Genomic DNA, 6,000 nt, shown 5'->3' with positions numbered 1-6,000 from the left:
AAAATTATCTACATAATTACCACGAAACTCTCACCAAAACTCATATGCGACTCATAGTTCTAATCATACTAAAATATCCCTAAAATAATTAGAGTCCAACTGGGAGAAGTAGTCTTACTTGAAGTCGAAAACGTGATTGCCAAATGGGAGAACACGTCATGACATCGTGATGTCTTTTTCTCCTCGTGGTGACGTCTCGAGTCGTGTTGTCACGATATCTCCATCTATTTTATTCGGAAATACTAGGCACACCCCACAAGTCTCCACTTGGACTAGTTTCCATGCCCCGTCATGGGCATAACTCGATTTTGCAAAATGTCAAACAAGCCTAAACCGTTCTCGAACTTGGAAACTAAAAGACTCCTAGTCTTCAAATCAAAGTTGTATAATGCAACAAGGGCCAGTAATATCCGAACAGGAGAGACTCTCTCCACCTGATTGTAACCCTCTATGACCAACATTGCCTCAAGCACTCTGTGAACAACTCAACTCTTAAAGACAAAAACTGAATGAGTTTCTTCTTTAAATCAACACATGTTTGACATCTGACACAACTTCACCTTCAGTCGGATTATATGTGGAGAACAACGAATCATCACCCTTCTCCTTAGCCACATCAACTATTTCCGTAATTATTCAAAACTACCAAAATTGAATTTTGTGATCCAGTCGAACTTCTCGATATATAAATTCTTTGTTGTGTCTCCGAATGAGTTGATCTGCGAAAGTTGAACCTAACTCTGATACCAATTTTTTAGGGATCAACTCGTATAAACAATAAGCAGGAAAAGGTGGAGAAGATAGAACACAAATACTTACGTGGAAAATTACTCTAAAAATGATAAAAGCCACGGGCAAATGAGGTATCGATTTTTCACTAAATGAGTAAACAAATGAGAGTACAATACAGATTAAATAAACCTAAATGTACTAAACGTACAATACCACCAAATTATGTAAAACAATTTCCATGAAAAACTTTTAACCCAAAAATCATAGCCTGAGTTTTGAACCTAGCTCTGATACCACCAAATGTAACACCCCACACCTAGCCTAGACGTTACGATCAAATTTTGAGAAATTACAATAATTTGTTCAAGACCCGAAATTGATTTCAAAAATCATGTGTTATGTTAAATTACTTTTGGCAAATCACTTTCCATTTCTTTAAGAAAATACTCGTTTAAACAATTTATTTTATTTCAGAAAAACACTTGAGTGGTTATTTCATTTTGCAACAGAATCAGTTATAAATATTGAAAATCATGAGTTGGTTTGTAAACAAATACTTTTATAGTTTAGAAGTATAGTGATAACCATTGAAAAGAGTTATATTTCATGCTTTTAAACGTAGCTAATTGTTTGTACTTACGTACATTTTGTTGCATTTTGGATATTTTAGTTAGCATTTTTAATATTGCATTAGGACTTGGACTGTGTTGGAATTAGGTGCTTTTAATCGCTTAAGTGGAGTTTTTTTTGTGTTGGCGTGGCAGAAACAGGCTTTAGAAAGAAAAAAATAAAGGAGTGAAGTTTTGTCAGGGCAAAGTGCAGGCAAATTATACCGTGGCAATACCGGGAAGACTTAGTTAACACTCAACGCGTACCAGTTTCAGCCCAACTATACTTGTACCAATAAAATCTGCCTAAAAAAGAGGAGAAGATAATCCTAAGTTATTGGTTTTTATCCTAGAAAAATAATTTAAAAAGAAGATAATCTTAGGTTGTTAAAAAAAAGAATTTAAAAAGAGGAGAAGATAAACATGGGTTGTTGGATTTACCTTAGGGAAAAGGGTTATAAAAGGCCAAAGGAGGAAACCCAAAAAAACCAACAGAACAAGAGGAAGTGATCTTTAGGCAAAAATAGAGGCTAGCGGCTGAGCAGTGACAAGAAGAAGAAGAAAAAGGCAGTCCCTCTAAGCCGTTGCAGGACATTGTGCTACTGGAGTGTGAACTGGACACGAGGAAGATGTTTTCCCGAAGTCTTCCGTATTTATTAATTTGTTTTTTCGTGAATTGAATGATGAAAATGGTGTTGGATGTTATTGGTTTTGAATTTTATGTGCTAACCTATGAGCTAAATGTCATCGGGTTGGGATTACATGATGACGCTTTTATTTTCTTTAATGGTGGAAGCATATATCTGATTCACTTTATTGTTTCATTCAATTGTTTTATTTCTAAATTATATGCATGAAAAATCCCTAGACATAGTTCGACATGCCCATAAACTAAATCTAATTCTGAAAAGCTTGGATTAGTTGGATCGTTATTGAATGATATCAGCAAGTACTCGACCGATACTTTCAGTAGACTCTAGACATATAGAAACGTTCATACAGAAGGAAAGCAATGCAGGGTACCATATTAAGGCCTATAGACACTAGTACGGTAACTTGAGGTTTTTACTCTCGAGAGAAGCAAACTATTTTAGAACTCTTCTGAGTAGTAAACTGAGTATGATTTTGCTCAAGCATTATTGACAGTAAGGGTAGATTCTTAGTAATCCCGAGCTTCCAAATCAACATCATATATCCTTTGTTCTTTGCAGTTGTATCTTTACCATATCATTCTTAGTTATTTACTAGATTATTTACATAATATTCTCATAGTAATTCTCATAATTTCTATTACATTTCTACTCTCGTTTTGCTATAGCATTTCTAAGTATTCATTAATTCCACATATTGCATACATCATTATTCCTTTTAATTGTCATTACACACTTACCATAGCTTTATAATAGCATTAATTGTATTTTATTATAATAGCTTGACCACTTTTGTGCCTCAACCCGATCCTCGTGGGAACGATACTCACTCATAACTTTATTACTTGATTTGACATGTATTCTTTCAAAAATCGCATATCATTTCACACGCGACAAGTTTTTGGCACCATTGCCAAGGATCGACAATTTGTTGCAAATTGGTTTTGTTATTACTTAGTTTTATTAGTTTTATTTAACTTAGTTATATTTTTCTATAGGTTTGCCATCAATGCATGATAAGAGGCATCTTTGCTAATAAAAAATATCCTTTTGTCCTAGAGATCGAAAGAAATTTACAAGGAAGGTAGAAAGAATTACGAAAAATAGCTAGGAACGGGAATGATCTTGGTCTCACTGATAATCTGAATGGTCAAGATGTTAATCCTCCTATTCATCAGGTGATAGAGGACCAAGACAAACCTATTCGAGAGCATGTTGAGCCAATTTTGGATGATTTGGATCCAGGGATAGTTAGGCCACAAATACAAGCTCAACAATTCGAGTTGAAATAGGTAATGTTTCATATGTTACAAATAGTAAAACAGTTTAGTGGATTACCTACAAAAGATCCAAGACTGCATTTAAGACTTTCTCCTAGAGGTTTGTGACTCGTTTAGATAGTAGGGTGTTCCTGAAAGTGTTCTGCGACTTAAACTATTTTCATATTCTTTAAGAGATCGTGCAAGAGCATGGTTCAATGCTTTGCCTTGGGAATAGTGGTATCATGGAACGATCTTTGCCAAAGGTTTTTGCTACGGTATAATCCACCGAACATGAATTCCAAGCTTAGAAATGACATCACATCCTTTTGGAAATTAGAGGATGAAACACTATATGAAGCTTGTGAACGATTTAAAGACTTAATTTGGAAATGCTCAATGCATGGATTTCAACATTAGACTCTGATGGAAATATTCTATAATGGGATGAATGCATATACAAGGATGGTAGTTGATGCGTCCACCAATGGCCATTTGTTTGATAAAACTTGTAATGAAGCATATTAGATTTTGGAAGAATTTCCAAATGTGATTATCAATATCCGACAACGAGAGTTGGGGTGAGTAAGAGAGCTTTTAGTACCATAGAGCTTCAAGTAATCACTTCATTGACAACTTAGGTATCTTCTCTAAATAATATGATTAAAACAATGAAAAATCTAATTGCAGTCCATAAGATGAAATTAGTTGAGTTATCATGTGTTTATTATAGTGAAGACCATATATTTGATGAATGTGCATCAAACCCAATATAGTGTACTATATGGGTAATTTTAACTGGAATAATAACCCCTATTCCAACACTTAAAATTTAGGGTGGAACCAGCATGAGATTTTTATTTGGAATAATCAAGGTGCGGAGAGTTCACACAATGTTGCAAGACAGAATATCCATAATTCATCTTCTGATTATAATCATCCTATGTAGAGGAAAAATGCTTAACAAGGTCAAGTATCATCTTCAAATTCTATTAAATCTTTGCTAAATAATTATATGCCCAAAAATGATATTGTAATCCTACATCTTTACGAGCTCTTCAGAATCAATTGGGGAAAATAGGGAATGCTTTAAATTTGATCCATATGGAGCATTGCCAAGCGATATCGAGAATTAAAGAATACAAGGAAAGAGCATTGCAAAGTGATCGATCTCAAAGGTGGAACTCAATTGAATGGTGTTGTTAAAGATGCCATGACAGAAAAGGACAACTCAAGACTCGATCATGAAAAGATCTCAAAATCAACTAAAAACCATACAACATATGAAAAGGATAAGTAGAAAAATGTTATGGTAAAATCAGATCATGTTGCCAACAAAAATGCTACAACAAAAGAACATCAGCAACCTGAAGGAAGACCACTTTTACTTTTTTTTCTTAGTGATTCCATAATTCCTAACAGAATGTTTAGTTCAAAAGATTTTTGGAGGTTTTGAAGAAACTCCATATCAATATACCACTAGTAGAAGCTTTGGAGCAAATGCCCAATTACGTAAATTTTATGAATGATATACTGACAAAGAAGCACATATTGGGAGAATTTGAAACCGTTGCTCTCACTGAAGGGTGCACCAAAATATTGATGAATAAACTACCTCCGAAGCTGAAGGATCCAGAGAGTTTCACTATCCCTTGTTCAATTGGAAATCATTATATTAATAAGGCGTTATGTGATTTAGGAGCAAGTATAAATCTAATGCCTATGTCTATTTTCAGAAAGTTGCGAAGTGGGAATGCAAGACCTACTACAGTTATGTTGCAACTAGCTGATCAATCCTACGCTCATCCGAAAGGTAAAATTGAAAACATGCTGGCAAGAGTAGATAAATTTGTTTTTCCTGTGGGTTCCCTTATTTTAGAATTTGAAGTTGGTCTGGATGTATCGGTTATCCTTGGAAGACCTTTTCTTGCTACAAGTAGAACTGTAATCGATTTGTATAAAGGTGAACTGGCCATGAGTATGAATGATCAGTAGTAGAAGAGTTCATGAGATTTTGCCACAACAATTCTAATAGTGATGAAGATTCATTTCAGCAAAGACCCTTGGGCACTTTGCTGGAGAAAAATAGACCTTTCAATTTTGATGAAAAATGTTTGGTAGCTCATGTATATCCACATAAAGCTATTGATGTCAAGGAAATGAAAACGGGGGACACATTTAAAGTTAATGGACAACACTTAAAGCACTCTGGGGTGCTCATTTAGAGCAAGACAAATAGGCCATTGATCTTCGAGATGTTTAACTTCAACATCTTGAAAATTCTTTTTATTTTTATTTCATTTTGTCGATTTAAAATTCTCTTAGTTATTTCATTTCCCTTGTTTAATAAACTGCAGGAAGGGAAGGGGTCGGTGACTGATGCGATCTGGCTCGGTGATGTGAGTCGAGTTGTTAATGTGCCCGATCGTTAAAATGAGAAGTATCGCTCGATTTAAAATAAATGGGTTAAATTATGCTAAGTGTGGTATTTAGCTTCCAAAATAGGTTCAAGATGGCTAAGTAAGGTATGTAATGGATTTGGTTAAGTGAATAGGCTAAAGGTTATTTGAAGATGGATCTGCGGATGGCTCGAATAGCTTTAAGGTCAAGAACGAACCAGTACTAAAATGGAGTACCAACCCGATTCTTATAAGACACTTAAAGGTGGTGAAAAGGACCTTGACCTGCTAACTATAAGAGTTAGGAACCAAATGTATCAAATGGTTGAACACCACACTCGGGATTGAGTGA

At 34.8% G+C, this 6,000-nt stretch overlaps 1 non-coding gene across 1 annotated transcript; it reads right to left on the bottom strand.

Moving 5' to 3' along the window:
- Window positions 1-3,552: 3,552 nt before the first annotated feature.
- LOC128032776 (small nucleolar RNA R71) lies at window positions 3,553-3,659 on the bottom strand. The gene has a single exon (XR_008189096.1). It is a non-coding gene; the product is annotated as a small nucleolar RNA R71 (small nucleolar RNA).
- Between the last annotated feature and the right edge of the window lie 2,341 nt (window positions 3,660-6,000).

Source organism: Gossypium raimondii, chromosome 1 (genome assembly GCF_025698545.1).
Source record: "Gossypium raimondii isolate GPD5lz chromosome 1, ASM2569854v1, whole genome shotgun sequence".
In the NCBI taxonomy this organism is placed as follows: Eukaryota; Viridiplantae; Streptophyta; class Magnoliopsida; order Malvales; family Malvaceae; genus Gossypium; species Gossypium raimondii.
This window is presented reverse-complemented; position numbering and strand designations above follow the sequence as displayed.